The following is a 16,633-nucleotide window of genomic DNA, read 5'->3' as shown; positions in this document are numbered from 1 at the left end:
GTTTGCAACTGTTTCATTAATGTAATTTCCTTGCCTCACAAATTCCTTAAGAAGTATTACTTAAGAATTATGGATTCAAGAAATTCTGTGAAGTGTAGCACTGACCGAGGTTGAGGGACTGCACAGGGATGAAGCAAGGGAGAGGAAAGGATTGCTGGAGAATGAGGAGTGGTAAAGGAAGAGGGAGGTAGAGCATCAATAAGAGTGGGAGCGAGATTGGGTAGCTGAAGAGCTGCACTCACAGAAGGCTGGAGATGAAGTTGACTAATCCACCAATGGCAATAAATATCAGAGGGGAGAAACTCACGTCTAGTTCAGAGGAAAGGCAGTAGTTACTCCATTAGGGAGGCTGGCCTCCATTCCCACCTCCGCACCCACATTCTAGCTAGGAGGGGGCAACACTTTAGGGTAGGAGGAACAAGTCACCAAAGTTAGTATTTAAAAAGCCCGAACCAGCTGTTGCACATACTATCTGTGAGGTGTTGAAATGTTTTGTTTTAGATAAAACCTACCAGATTTCAGCCATTTGTGCCATACATTCAAATAGGCCCAAACAATAACAGGAGAGAATCCACTAAACCTTCAATGCCACTTTCCTTAAGATGAATTCACAGCCTGGAAGGCAAATTCCCCTGGACCACTACACAGATTTTTCAAGTACTGCCCTAATGCACAAACAAGAATGTAGCAGTTTTCAGAACACTAAAGCAGTCACATAATTATAATCCTGCATGTCCACATACCCGTAGCTTTCCAAAACATTTCATTTTGGAACTGAAAAAGTTTCCAGCCTTATTGTTTTTCCAAAGGTCAATTTATAGGAAGATTTGGGGGGGGGGGGGATTTTTCTCAAACATTTGAGTTTTGGGAGAGAAGAGAAAACACTCTTCCCTCCTCTTCAAAATTCATTTTAGCCATATTTTTGAACAGGCCCACACTAAAAGGCTCAAGTTTGGAAGCTGAATCTGGCACTGAATGCGATCAGTAGGGACTAGTGCCCTTGCTAAATTAGGAGTAATTTTTTCAAACACTGTAAAGTCAAAGCATTTAAAAGTTGCTTACCCAGCACATGCAATAAATTCACAGTAGGAGGCGTGTAGGTGTAATGTGCATGCCTGTGCAGCTAATAAACAGCAGTACTCAAAGCGTGACTGCTCCATTTGAAATATGCCCCCAGCACTCCCCTGCAGCCTCCTTATTGACCCTACAACTTGTTTTGCTACTCAGAATGATGCGAGGCTATACTGTAGCTTAAGCACTGTAAAACCCAGATCTAGAGCTACAGTCAGTCAGTTTAATCTTTTCAAGACAACAGGAAAAAGCACAGAGGGGACGTTAACTGAAAGCAAGCAGATTTCATGGTCCATGCTACCACCAGAGCCTTATCCTACACTAGAGCTCTACCAATGACCACACAGGTGCATTTCAGGCAGTAGGACCACTGGGGGAAAGAATTTTTTTGATAAAATTCCTCAGTGCGGACAAGGCCAGAGACTCCCAAGTTAAGCAGGGCCTGAATTTCTTAAAACATTTTTTTTTGTTTTTAAATAAAGCCACCTTTCAGGTCTTTGTACATCATAAAACAGCAGAAGACTCAAGCTAAATTTTCTTTTTTCCCTTTACAAGTCATCTTTACTAGGAAGGTTTCAGAGTAACAGCCGTGTTAGTCTGTATTCGCAAAAAGAAAAGGAGGACTTGTGGCACCTTAGAGACTAACCAATTTATTTGAGCATGAGCTTTCGTGAGCTACAGCTCACTTCGTCGGATGCAATCATGCAATCTTTTTACTAGGAAAAGATTCTTCCTATCTGCTTAAAAGTGAGTGGACTTTTTTGATCTGCAAGCATTAATATGGTCAAACCCGGACTACTGTTAAGACAACGCATATATACCAGGTTATAATTAATATCACACATTAAACCTCCATGTTTCCTGAATTCAGCACTTACATTTTTTATTGTCTTTTAATATACCTTAAATGCAGAATACATACAGCTCTCACAGAACTGTGTACACAGATGTAACCCGCCCCCCCCAAACAAAAAAAAAAACAAACATACCATGGGTCACACACTGCCTCCACCTTCTACTTTCCTTATCTACAAGATCTAGGTCTCCCAGACTTCACACTTTTAGTAGTTTGTACTTATGAAGATTATTTTGGTCTAAAAGGGCCTCACTTTGAAATCTCAGAACAAAAAGTCTAGAAGACTGTACTAAAAAGGGAGCATTTTTAAGTATACATTACCCAGTAAAATGGTCTAAACAGGAGGAAAATTACTATGTATGCTAATCAGTGGTTTTATAAAACTGCTTGAGGATTTTCTTTAACATTGTCTTGCAGTGGAGCTGTTTGTGTCTCTTTTCCAGCAAGAAGTGCAACACCAAATCATGTTCTCTTCTTCATGCTTCACCCGGTACCATTTTAGGAGCCCTTTACTTTCATTGCTATAGTGGAGTCACCCTGTCCCATAACCACATCTGCCAGGGCTTGGCACACTGAGGACATGTGCCAATTCTGGTTTTTTTGGCACTACTGGCCACAACTGCTGGCAATACTATGTGCAGGCTGTAATTGCATTTAATCCATTCTACTTGTACAGATCCAGCCTCAATATACACAAGTGAGAAAATTGAACATGCAACCAGTCAGAGAAATTTGTGTTTTAGCATGCCTCTAAATCTTTGGGCTTTTTAAATAATTCCATCCCTCAGAGCCAGTTGTGCTCTCCTCATTTTCAGCACGAAAAGGAGGAAACGGTCATAGTTCTGCCAATGTACTGGCAGAGTAAGGTCTTCAGTACAGGCTCTGAACATTCACAGAGACTGAAATGTTTACCTATCAACTACTAGCTTAATGACTATGTCCATGAACCACACTGATAGCTACTTGTACCCCCAGAAAGCCACTCTTTGCCCAACCCTTTTAAAGGAACAGAAGTTGGGCTCTATATCAAGATTTTGGAAAGGGCACTTCACTACTGTTTGGCAAAGCTCTGAGGCTCCAGGGGCCATCTGCAGACATCACTGCACTGGCTCCCAGCCAATGGGAGTGCAGAGCCAGAGATTGGGGCAGGCGCAGCGATGCTGCTGGCCACTTCCAGGGTGCAGTGCAGTGTCAGAAAAGGTAGGGACTAGCCTGCCTTAGCTGGGCAGCACCACTGACGGGGCTTTTAATGACCCAGTCAGCAGTGCTGACCAGAGCCGCCACAACCCAGTGCCTTACATTCTGCGATCCAGTACTGGGTCACAACCTGCAGTTTGAAAGCCAAGGATCTACAGCACTGCCACACCAGCATCAACTTCCTGACATTGAACAGCCTAGGCTGTTCAGGTGCCTTTACTGCACATTTCCATACCTTAAGATGTTTGGATCTCAACTGTAACTCTGGATTTCCTTGGTTTGTAATGCTTGATTATAGGATAGTTATAATACCCCTGTAACTTCTTTTACCCTTACATTACTATTATGTTCTCTCAGTATTAAGTAGTTTCTGTCTTGGAATTAAAAAAATTATTTTGGGCCCTTAGGTTAGCCAAAATATCTTTCCCAACATCTGATGAAGTGAGCTGTAGCTCACGAAAGCTCATGCTCAAATAAATTGGTTAGTCTCTAAGGTGCCACAAGTACTCCTTTTCTTTTTGCGAATACAGACTAACACGGCTGTTCCTCTGAAACCTTCCCAACATGGTCCATTTTAGTGCTATCTTCCCGAGTCTGACGACAGCTGTTGAGTTTTTTTTTTTTTTTACTCTGCACTCATTACAGTGGTGTCTGAGCCCTATAAGTACATTTACACTGCAATTGAACACCCGGAGCTGGCCCATGTCAGATAACTCAAACTCACAGGGCTTTGGCTAAGGGGCTGTTTAACTGTGGTGTAAATGTTTGGGCTCAGGCCCAAACTGAACGTCTACATTGCAATTAAACAACCCCTTAGCCCAAGCCCTGCAAGGCAGGGCCAGCCACAGATACCAAATTGCAGTATAGCTGTACCCTTAGCACCTTGTTCCCAAGCCCCAGCAAAATGAAACTAACAGGACTCTGCTCAGTTCCACAACTGCTGCTCAGAACTCTGGTCACCAGCAAAACTTGTGAATCCAGTCAATTTCAAACTGCTCAGCTCTCAGCATCAGAAGAGACAGCCATGGGTACTATTCACTTCAGGCCAGGCAAGAGGCAGTGGAGATGGATAGAGTATTGGGCTTCTACTAAAGCACTAAGGAGGTTGTGGGCAGGATTGCCTGCATTCTTCCAGAAAAGACCGATAATAAAGCCAGAGCCCCTGAACAAGCTACAGGCACAGCACCTTGGTAAGAAATCCCAGCCGTCTGGGGTGAGGACTGGCAAAGTGCTAACATAATGCAGACGTATCCAACCTCCTACTTACATCAGACAACACTAACAGGTCCTGCCAGCTCACAGGACACTTTAAAACCACTGGTTCATGTCTCAGTGCTTGGCATGTAGCCTAAATAAAGAAATAATTCATAAGAGTCTCTGGTTGGAACTTACATGTAATAGCATAGCACGTACAACTGTGTGAGGGGTGCAGTACTGTGGGGATTTCATTTGCTTAAGCCAGAGCAGATACCCACAGGCAAGTCTCAATGCCACAATATCTAGGACAGGGTAGAAATAAGAAGAAATTGGAGGCTGAAATAAAAAATATTGCACCAAGCTTGGTTTAGTAGAGGAGAGATATGAGTAACTAGTCAAAGTGTGAAACAATTCCTGGTTGCCCTAATGACACAGTCTAGACCACCACGCTTGAATTTTGGCTCACAAGGTACTAAGAAACTAATAAGGCATTTGGTACTATTGGGTTCCCCTGCTGATGAAAAACATGTGAGCCTTGATTGCTCTGCTCTGATTTTCTTCAGAGAGCAGCCATGAAAAATCAAACATCTTTGATTAATCACAACCACCCTAACGGACAGAACGTTAAATAGGGAAAAAGACTGGCGAGAGAATCCAAAATCTGGTTTGGGCAGAGTTCAGGTTTGAGGCCGAGGCAGGAGCAGTTTTCAGATACAGTGGCTGAAAATGGAAGTTTAAATGCAAGATTAGTCAAGGGATGCTTCTGACTTTGGATCCAACATGGAGGCGAGCAGATCAAACATTCTTCTCCAGCGCCTCACTTTGCTATTCAAAGGCCATAAGTTTAGAGGTTCTATCCTATCGCTACTAAAATAAGTAGTAATTTGAAACTTCTGTATTCATCTCCAAGAACTCAAATTCCAAAGACGGAATTGCTTTGTTTTTCTTCGTACAGCTCACTGCTGCTGAATAGGCTAATCTTTGGGCCTAGGGCCTCAAGCCGTTTACCAGACGACCAGGCTTCAGCTGACGCCTGGAGCTGTGGGTCGCAGCGGCACTACAGCAATGCCTTACAATTAAGGCATCTGGCAGGGATATGGAACGAAACAGCTCTCTTCACAAAACCCCAACATGTTTGTAACCCAAAGCCACGAATAATTCCACACTTCCTGATTCTGATGAGACTATAGGCTCTCCGTTTGAGCAAGACAAAAAAAAATTCACCTACCCTTTTAACTATGGATGAAAGAAGAGACAAGAAATGAAACTTTGCCTTAACAAACTTTTGCTTAAGCTGGTCTCCTCCAATCATTGCCACTCTTCTCTCCTAGCTGCAGCTCTTATTCCAGCTACCTTCTTGACAAGAGTCAGAACCCTAACCCCATTATGTTTCAGTATTTAAAGGTGACCTGCGAAAGAATACCATGGACTTTTTTCCCACTTCTTTAGGATGCACAGAGAAGGCCTGAAGAGGATTGTAAAAGTGCAGGACTCACCCCTGCTGCGCCTCTTGCTGGTTCATGGGAATTAGCTCTTTTCCAGCATGGAGCGCCCTCTGCAGGCCAGTGATCCGCACAGCTCTGGCCCCCATGTACCTCACAGACCCCGGTGCCCCTTGCTCTGGGGTTCTGCCCCCTGCCAGTATCGCTACACAACCCACTATCCCCACTTTGCCTCAGTCTGGGCTAGTGCCGGTCATCACCAAGCCCCTGCTCCCTGGGGCAGACTGCAGTGGAAAGGGCTCTCAACATAGACAAGGGGGTTCAGACCTGCTTCCTTCCTCTGCCTCCCAGTACCTCTATGGGTCTTGGACCAGGCCCTACAGCCTGGGGAGTTGCCAGCCTGGAGCACCCCACTCAGCCTGCTCCTTTCCCAGCATGGCACCACTCTGTACCCTGTCAGGCAGGGAACCAGGCCCTGCTCTCTCCTAGCCTGGAGAGACTCTCCTTGGGCCTCTGGCTCCCAGACTCTTTATACAGGCCAGCTGGGGCCTGACTGGGGTGTGACCCAGCTGCAGCTGCTTCCCCAATCAGCCATCCCCAGGGCTGCTTTTAACCCCTTCTATTTTAGGAGTGGGGTAGCCACCCACTACCAGGATTATCCAGAGGAAAAAGCAGCACAGGAAAAAGGAGGGACATCTAAACATTTTAAATTTTCTTAATCATTTTTCCTGAAAGACTAAAAGGCAACTCAACAAGTAAGTAGACTAACATCACACGACCCAAGGAGAGACACACAAGCAACTGAGAAGTTTTTATTCACACTATTTAAACAAATTATACTCCAATACCAAGTATTTGTTAGACTTTATATGCTTCCACTTTCATTTGAGGGCTAGGTAAAACCCATTCTCTGCTCCTCCAGTGAGACAAGGAGCAAAAAACAGGGAATACTAGACTCAACATACCTGGCCCTTGTCCACACTAGGCTTCTTTTCCTAGAGTTTTCCATGCTGGCAGCCAGTCTACAGTACTACTTCCACCAGCAGAGCTGCACGAAGGGTAGCAACGTGATCGTTCCCCTCTATTCAACATTGGTGAGGCCTCATCTGGAGTACTGTGTCCAGTTTTGGACCCCACATGACAAGAAGGACGTGGAAAATTGGAAAATGTCCAGCGGAGGGCAACACAAATGATTAGGGGACTGGAACACATAACTTATGAGGAGAGGCTGAGGGAACTGGGATTGTTTAGTCTGCGGAAGAGAAGAATGAGGGGGGATTTGATAGCTGCTTTCAACTACCTGAAAGGGGGTTCCAAAGAGGATGGATCTAGACTGGTAGCAGATGACAGAACAAGGAGTGATGGTCTCAAGTTGCAGTGGGGGAGGTTTAGGTTGGATATTAGGAAAAACTTTTTCACTAGGAGGGTGGTGAAACACTGGAATGCGTTACCTAGGGAGGTGGTGGAATCTCCTTCCTGAGATATTTTTAAGGTCAGGCTTGACAAAGCCCTGGCTGAGATGATTTAGTTGGGGATTGGTCCTGCTTTGAGCAGGGGGTTGGATAGATGACCTCCGAGGTCCCTTCCAACCCGGATATTCTATGATACTATGAATGGAGCAAAGGTTTAGGAAAAGGGTTAGTGATGATGCCCTGCTTTGGTTAAACAAGTAGGAATTTTTTTTAAAACCTTGCCGGATTTTAATACAAAATAAATGAACAAGCAAACAAAAAATAAAGAGAATTCTGTTCTCCCTTTCCCCCCCACCTTAGCCAGCCAGGAGACCACATGATTACAATGTACAGCTAACATCCATTACAGCAAATGCAGCACCATGACGCATCAAATTCTGGTCATCAGGCAGCACAAAGAGCCGAACACAACATGAAGTTGCGTCAAACACTGGCAGAAATAAACCACACAACTCTCCTACAACCTCCAGAGGACATTTTTGATCGTATCCAAGATGCTTATTACTGGAGCACCATAAGTGAGTGCTCTATCAAAAGGAAAAAAATAAATCTGTGAAAACAAACAAAGCCCGCAAAAAATAGTTCAAACACAGATGGACAAGACATCAGGCCAGATTCAATGCTGACCTATGCCAGCCTTTGCCAGCACAACCCAAGAAGCGGCTCCTGAGCAATGGGTTTCAAAGATGAAACTTGCAACAGCACACATGCAATACTTCACGTCCACCAGGGAAGCCAAATCAGAAGTGTCAACCAAAGCCTCAGAAACAGGCAGCACTGATCAGGGACAACATGATTGGTGTGACCAATAGATGAGGAATGGCACCAGTGCAAACACATTTGCATTCCCTTCAAGAGTGACTCCCCCACAGGGGTACAGCTGACTCAGAGAGGCGTTATTTATGCCTCCCTGTGCCAGCAAGGAGAATCAAGCACACCAGCAACAGAATTTATTTAGGTTTCAGAGTAACAGCCGTGTTAGTCTGTATTCGCAAAAAGAAAAGGAGTACTTGTGGCACCTTAGAGACTAACCAATTTATTTGAGCATAATTTATTTACTGCTTTGTTTTAAGACAGAGATAGTCTGGATTTTACAGAGTCACATATTTCAAGGCTGGAATGGACCACGGATCTTCTAGTCTGACCTCCTATATAACAAAGGCCAGAGAACTTCCCTAAAATAATTCCTTGAGCAGAGCTGTTGGAAAAACATCTCATCTTGATTTTAAAATGGTCAGTGATGGAGAACTAACTGTGGCCTCTGGTGAATCAGCCCAATGATTAATAAGGCATACATTTTTAACAGTGAGGTTATTTCCAGTTTGAGTGTCTAGCTTCAACTTCCCACCACTGGCTCAGCTAGACTGAAGATCCCATTATTAAATAAATTTTTCCTCACACAGGTCCTCCTAGACTTTGATCAAGTTGCCCCTTAACCTTCTGTTTGTTAAACTAAATAAACTGAGCTCCTTGAGTCTTTCACTATAAAGACTGTTTTCTAATCCTTTACTCATTCTCATGACTCTTCACTGAACCCTCTCCAATCTATCAACTTCCTTTTTCAATGGTGGACACCAGAACTGGACACAGTATTCCAGCACTGGTCACACCAGTGACCAATACAGAGGTAAAATAATCTCTGTACTCCTACCTCAAGATCCTCCTCTTTATGCACCCAAGAATTGTATTCGCCCGTTTGGCCACAGCTGAACATGAGTTCCCTGCATGATGCCGATTATCCACCATGACCTCCAAATATTTTTCCAGAGTCGCTGCTTCCCAGATTGAGTCCTCCATCCTGTAAATATGGCCTACACTCTTTGTTCCTAGATGTATACATTTAGCCATATTAAAATGCATATTGTTCATTCGCACCCAAATTACCAAGCAATCTAGATCACTCTGTATGAGTGGACTAGTCCTCCTCATTATTGACCATTTCCATTTTTTGGATCACCTGAAAGTTGTATGAGTGATGCTTTCATCTTTTCTTCCGGGTCATTAATAAAAGTGTTAAACAGTGTATGGCCTGGAACCTATCCCCACAGGACCCCACTAGAAACACACCCACTCGACCATCATTCCCTGTTTATAATTCCATTTTGAAATCTATCAGCCAGTTTTTAATCCTTTTTTTTTTTTTTAATCAAAATGCTGTGTGGTACCAAGGCAAATACCTTACAAAAGTCTAAGTATATTACAAATCAACACTATTATCTTTATCAAACTTGTAATCCATCAAAAACAGATCTCGGTACAACGATCTATGATCCATAAACGCATGTTGATTGGCATTCATTATATTAATTCTCCCTTAATTCTCAGCCGCTCTATTATCTGGGATCAATGTCAGACTGACAGGCCTATAATTACCCAGGTCATCCCATTTCCCTTTTTTAAATATTGGCACATTAGCTTTCTTCCAGACTTCTGGAACTTCCTTAGTGGTCCAAGGCCTACTGAAAAATCCACATTAAGAGTCCAGCAGGCTCCTAAGCCAGGTCTTTTAAAGTTCTTGGATGTAAATTATCTGGGCCACCTGATTTAAGAATGTCCAACTTTAGTAGCTGCTGTTTAACACCCTACTGAGATACTATTGGAATGGAATGAGTGCATTCATATGATGTGACTCATCTATTTTTTCCCCAATACAGAACAGAAAAATTTATTGAACACTTCTGCCTTTTCTGCTTTATTATTGATAATTCTATCACTTCCATATAATGGACAATTCCACTGTTAGGATTTTTTCTTCCTAATATGCTTAAACAGCTTCTTACTGTTTTTAACTGCTGGTAATGGATTTCTACTTGTGTCCCTTGGCTTCCCTTAGAAACTGTAGAAAATTGATAACTTCTGATTTCTATTTATTACTTTCAGCTTCCCCTTTCTTCCATTTGTTTTTTATATATTTTATAGCGGTCTTCACTTCCTGTATAAATCAGGCTGGTTTTTAACAAATACAGCATTCTTCCTGGATTGTGGCTTTTGGGGCATCTAGAAAAGTGTTTGTAAACAACTACCAATTCACATTTTTCTAATTAAATTTCTTCTTACAACTGATTTGGCTCATAATTGTCATAAGGGCCTTTGTGGAACTGGCCTTTTTAAAGTACCTACTACATGTACCATCGGTCTGCTCTTTATTCTGTTTGAACATTATAAATGGGATCAAATTATGATCACTTGTACCTAAGGCTTGGTCTACACGGGGGGGGGGGGGGGGGGGGAGAAAAAAAATCAGTCTAAGTTACGCAACTTCAGTGATGTGAATAGCATAGCTGAAGTTGACATACTTAGATCTACTTCCTGCGGTGTCTTCTCTGCAGTAAGTTGACATGCTGATGCTCTCCTGTCGACACCGCCTACGCTTCTTGCTCCGGTGGAGTACCAGAGTCGACAGGAGAGGGGTCAATTTATTGCGTCTTCACTAAATGCAATAAATAAATTCTTGCTGGATCGATTGCTCCGGAGGTAAGTGTAGACTAAGTTACTCTTCATCTGTGAAGATGAAGTTAAGTATACAATTCCTTCGTTTTGGATGCAACACGTTTTGAGTGAGAAGCGGTCAACTAGATTTAGAATTTCCAAGTCTGTTTTAAATACTGGCAGCCTGAGATCTCCAGCATACCTCACTCAAACTGAAGTATCCCCTAGTCACACAGCTTCTTTTCCCATACATTATAGATTGGCACCTTCCACACCTAGCAGCCTGTTCCCAGCTATGATTTGGTGGTCTGTAGTAGACAACAAATAAGACCCCATCTTGTACTTTATCTGTTAGGACATTCATCCATTACCACTCACAATCATTTCCTTTCAAATTTATCAGTGACCTGAAAACACTTTTTTTTGGACATCTTTCCCCTTTTGTCCATTTTATCCTTCCTAAATAGGTTATAATCATTGATTTGTAATGTTCCAATAATGGGAATCATCCCACCAGGTTTCGGTAATACCAACTAGACTAAATTTAAAGTTTATAAATGAGTAATTCCAACTCCTTATTTGTTACCAAGGCTCCTAGCATTGGTGTATAGGCAATTAAATAATTGCTGGTTTTCATGTCCTTTGGTTCCTTGATTTTCTTCTAAATATCTCTATCTTCCTTCTTTTGATACTCCCCTTTTGTTATTAGTTTAATCCTTTCTTGACTATTCTAGCTAGCCTGTCCCTGAGAAAACTGGCCCCCCTTCTGATGTGCAGTCCGTCCAAACTGTACAACCCCACCAGAAGACAGGCCAGTGTTCTGCAAAAAACAAAATCCAACACCACTTACTTAGGCAGTGGTTCACTTAAGGAATCTATCACCTTCCGTCTTTTGTTGCTCATGGAACAAGAAGAATCTCGAAGAATGTCCAAGTGATCTTCTTGAACACACTTCTGAGTCATCGATTACCTGTGAGATATCCCACAACACAGCATCATTAGTGCCAATATGTACCACTACCAGAGGATCTTTTCCTCATGAACTTTAAGATTAGTTAGCCTTTTGGAGTGCCATCTTGTGTCTTGGCTCCAGGAAAGTAGCATACTGTTCTGTTATCCACCTGTCCCTTGCAGAATGTTCTTTGTATTCTTTGAGTATTAAATCCCCAGCAAGGATCATCGGTCTTCCTTGGAGGGGCTGAAGAACTCTTTACGGACAAAGTTTATTTTCTTACAGGTAGGGCAGGAGTGCCATTCACAGCTGTCTCATACATCTCTTAGTTCCCCTGGACTAGCTGGATCTTGAGCATCTTTTAGAAACAAACACTTGAGGGGACCTGGTATCAACTGGAAACTCCTAGCCATATGGAACTCCTCCAATTCCTCTTCTCTCTGCTGGCCACAGCCTGCCCATCCTTGTCTGCCTCCATTCCAACACAGTGGAGATGTGATCACTGGACTCTGGTGGTTATCTACTGAGAAGCCTCCTCTATGACCTCCTCTCTCTCCAATCAACATTCTTAGCATCCATCCCCACCCCACTCCTCCCAAAAAAAACCACAGGATTTTGTTCTGAGGCATATAGAATATTCCAATCATTTGTTGCCAATACACAGCTGCTGGATCAGACCGTCAATCAGTTTAAGGACTACCAGATGCACAAAGACCTAAAGGACATGCTTTACCAAACTCTTAACTCCAGCCATACTGAAGCGTTAAGAATTTACCTCTTAAAAGCTACCCTAGACACACCTGACCCCAGCCAGACTCAGTCCCAGTAACAGGAGAAACATCATTATTGTATCACTTTTAGACAGAAAACTAATCCGTAACCATTTGATAAGTCATACATTTAAAAGCTAATGCATGTTTAGCTTTTATTTCTGATGGTTTTGTTCTAATGCTTTCAAGACCAGTGAGCAACTGAAACAATTAGAAACAAACATGGTTATGAGGTTGCACAAACACCCACATTTCCTTTTATTCACTCATTTCTCAAACATTTCTAAATATTTAATTTAAAAGAAATATATTTCCACTCTAAAAATCTCTTCAATGATTTTTCTTCATTTGTTTAAACAAAGAATACACCACTTACTGCAGTTAAATAGATCTTTAACATCACTAGCCAGGTGATTTGCATTTCCAAGTTTCGCAGAATTTCAGATAATGATCCAAAGTTGGAATACATATCTATGAAGCTTGTCAAAAATGCAAGCAATTTAGAAAATTATGAAGGTGCACAAACAAGTTTAGACACCATACAACTTATTCATCAGAAGGCCAGGAAAAAGAGCAAGGAATCCACACTAGAGGTAAGACATGCTATACGTGCTCTAGTGCCTGAGTGCACACATGAAGTGACTTTGATGGTGCTAGTTTTACCTGCTTTGGAGTGACATCTAGCATACTTCACCCTCTGGTGGCTGAAATACCTAAATAAGAGTTATTTACAAGCATAGATTAAAATCTCATTTGAAATCTAAAACACAGTATAGGTTGGAGGTAAGTAGCGGCTGCTTACATATGTGCACAATACTACTAGCCAAAAAAATTATGAGTGGTAAAAAAAGCAAAAATTTGCTTCATTAATTCCCAACTCCCACCCCATGTTCGTGGGTTGCTTTTTTTTTTTTTTTTTTTTTTTTAGTATCAGGCAAAGCAGCTGGTCCATATTATAATAAAAGGCCACGAAATATTCACTTAACACATTTGCTTCTAGTTATGCCAGTTCAAGTCTTAAATGTATTTTTCCTTTACATTTATATTTAAAAAGACAGCCTCTAAAGTTCTCTCAGTATTGCGCCTCCTCTGGACATCACATATTCAAAGTTTCATCTCATGGCAAATTTTCATGGGAAGAATAAAATCCCCTGTTTTTCAAATGTTTTACGATGCTAAAATTAACAAACCTGATTTTTCCAGTAATGTATATTTCAGTCACTACAAGCAATTTTTTAAAAAAGTTTAAAATAAACTGAATTGCTTCATTCCTCCACTGAGTTTCTCTCCATCAGCAATCTGATTTCACAACTCTTCTTGTGACAAAGTTTTGTCATTTAGAAAATTTAAAGTTTCACAGTAAATTTCATAACAAAGCCAAGAAGGGAACAGGGAAGAATAGTCTCTTCCCTGATTTAGTTGGGGATTGGTCCTGCTTTGAGCAGGGGGTTGGACTAGATGACCTTCTGAGGTCCCTTCCAACCCTGATACTCTGTGTCTCTGAACTACAAAAGAAAACTTACTATTCAGTATTTTTATACAGAGCTCATGCTCAGACAAACCAATTCTGCAGACCTTGTAAGTGAAATAAGGACAGCTATTAGTGATTACTTAACAAGTAAACTTATTAAAATACCATTTAAGTCAATTTTCTTTACTTAGCCTAGCCAAAAAAAAAAAAAAAAATTAAGTCAACAATTGCTAATGACTACAAAGGAATTGGATAAGCACGTCAAAAGTTCTAGACAGAATAGGGAATAGCCTGGTTCTGCTAAACTCCGACATCATCTACCTGCTTAGAAGAATAAAGATAGTTGTAAGTGATGTGTTTAAACTTAATTTTGTATTAAATAGCTAACTGGAGATTAGCTCCGAGTGAAGGACTAGTGAATACACTGAACAAAGTGACCCACAGAAAGCCAAATACATAGAAAGAACAAGGTAGCTAAAAAACAAACATTTTAGCATCAGAAACTGCATAAATTGCTAGAGATATTTTAATATTATGTTTTCTAAGTATCAAAACAGCAAGTTACACGATTCTCTGTGATGAGCCTCAAATCAAAAATTGCAAACATTTCAACCAGGGTGAGCAGGAACACTCAGCAAAAATTCAAGCTTTAGAGAAAGCTAAGTAATTTTGCAAAGAACCTTTACTACCAGTATAGGTAATCACCACAAGAACTGATAAAGAGGCAAAATCCAAAACCATAGCTTCTTAATTGTTTTCTCCAACAAACTGAACATGTTACACTTTAATATTTCCTCCTTCATTTTCTACAAGAGTTGTGTACATGAATCACATGGGACAGCGGTTCTCAATCGAGCCTTTCAGGGGGCCACCACCGAAACCCCAAGACCCGGCACCCACCCACAGGTCAGACACCGGGGGCAACATAGGGCTGACACCCCATCCCTTGAACACGCACACACACACATGCACACCCCCCCTCTGCAGGGCTGAAGCCAGGGGTGGAGCAAGGCTGAAACCCCGAGCTCTCCCCCCGACACACACACACACACCCCTGCGGAAGCCCTGAGCCCATGGGCAGAGTTCAGGGGGCACAATGGTGCTTCCCCCCCAAAAACTGCAGTGCCTTACCCAGAGTGGGGCAGTCCTGCAGGCAGCTCCACACGCACCCCACCTCCTCCTCTCCCTCAGCCCCCCTCAAGCCCCACCCTCTGGCCAGATCCTAGGCTGGAAGCCAGAGCCAGGCAGTGTGGGGCTGCTGCTCCTCTGGCTAGTGGTGCCATGGAGCGGGCAGCCATGGCATTCCCCCGTCTGCTGCTGGTGCCCGGGGTTGCAGGTGCTCCTCAGCAACCAGCCCCCTTTAACTGCTCACGCAACCCATCAGAGCTGCCCAGGTGGGGATCCGGCTCGGCACCCGGCAGAGCCCTCAGGGAGCAGCCACCGGCACACAGCCCCACACAGGTGGGTGGCCTGCTGAGTGAGTCAGGGGTGGAGGTAGCAGTCCCTCCCTGGGCCCTGCTGTGCAGAGCCTGCCCGAGCCCTGCCAGACATTCCCCCTCCCCCGGCCAAAATAGAAGTCAAACTACACCTAGGCCTAAAGGTCCCACCCTTGGCCCAGAGACCCAAGTCCCATCCCCTCCGCCCCGCCGCCTGGCCCTGGAATTTTTATAGCATGTTGAGCGGAAGGCCTCAGAAAGAAAAACGTTGAGAACCCCGACAGCGGCTATCACACAGCATACTGAAGTTTTAGTGCCCTGTTTTGCAGCCTGGAATGGTCAACCATTTCTACCCATGCAAAAACCACCTAGCCAGACAAAGTCGCAGTACTTTACAGCGTGGTACAAAGATCACTTATAAATCCGTTCCATGCAAGCTTTGCCTACTGTGACATGTTTTGAAAAAAGACTCTCACCATTGCACTACCATTAATGCAGTTCCCCAGGAGCAGCATTAATGTAAACTGGGCACAGGCACTTTTACCTCCGTATCTTACTTGCCTCAGCACAGCTAGACACAGCACTGCAGTAAAGTCGCTTGCGCCCTGTGCACTCTCATCATTGCTGTCGCTGGTGGAAGTGCAAAGGCCATTTCCCAAAAAAAAAAAAAAAAACTCCATAGCATGTTTCAAGAATGCAGGGAAGTTTCAACTGTTGACTCGATGCAGTAATTAATATACTAGCAAGCAAGGTTCACTCAGAACCTGAAGAAAGGAAATTTCAGTGCATTTTCTTTGCAGAAACATTCTCTAGTATATAAAATCAAAACTCCAAACCAACTCAAATCACCGTTATTCTTAGGGGAAGGGCGAGTAAGAGGCCCTAAAAATCGTTAGGCTAGCAATACCCGGATGCGTACAACGCTTTAATAGGTTCAAAGAGATACCAAACCCTTTTAAAGCTCTTCCCACAAGCAGCAGCCTTGGCAATGAAATTTATGCCCACAAACCTACTAGAGTTTCTCCAAAGCCTTTGCAAAGAGAGACAAAAAAGAAACAGCATCCAGTTACAACAATCAGAAGCAGTAGGTCGGCACCACTGCCTTCCTTCGCATCTCAGACAAAGTAAGCCCTGCAAACAGAGTATTTTTTTAATCCCTCCATATCCAGCTTCCTCTGGAATGCAGACTTCTTTCATTTAGTAACAAGGTGGAGGCCCTGTCAGAGAGGGTGAAATCTCCAGGTTACTGCAGCTTCAGAGTTCCTGGTTCTCCCATTCCTATTTAAGTACTTTAAAACAAGGGAGAGGGAAACTATCCGCCGGTTCCCAGTCAGGAGTCA

General features: G+C 42.9%; 1 protein-coding gene across 4 annotated transcripts in view; it reads right to left on the bottom strand.

Moving 5' to 3' along the window:
• The window catches only part of ZNRF3 (zinc and ring finger 3), a 220,258-nt gene that overhangs the window by 202,426 nt on the left and 1,199 nt on the right, over window positions 1–16,633 (bottom strand). The gene's annotated exons all lie outside the window — the stretch shown is intronic.

Source organism: Lepidochelys kempii, chromosome 15, assembly GCF_965140265.1.
Source record: "Lepidochelys kempii isolate rLepKem1 chromosome 15, rLepKem1.hap2, whole genome shotgun sequence".
Taxonomy (NCBI): domain Eukaryota; kingdom Metazoa; phylum Chordata; order Testudines; family Cheloniidae; genus Lepidochelys; species Lepidochelys kempii.
The sequence above is the reverse complement of the archived record's forward strand: the minus strand, read 5'-3'. Positions and strand labels throughout refer to the sequence as shown.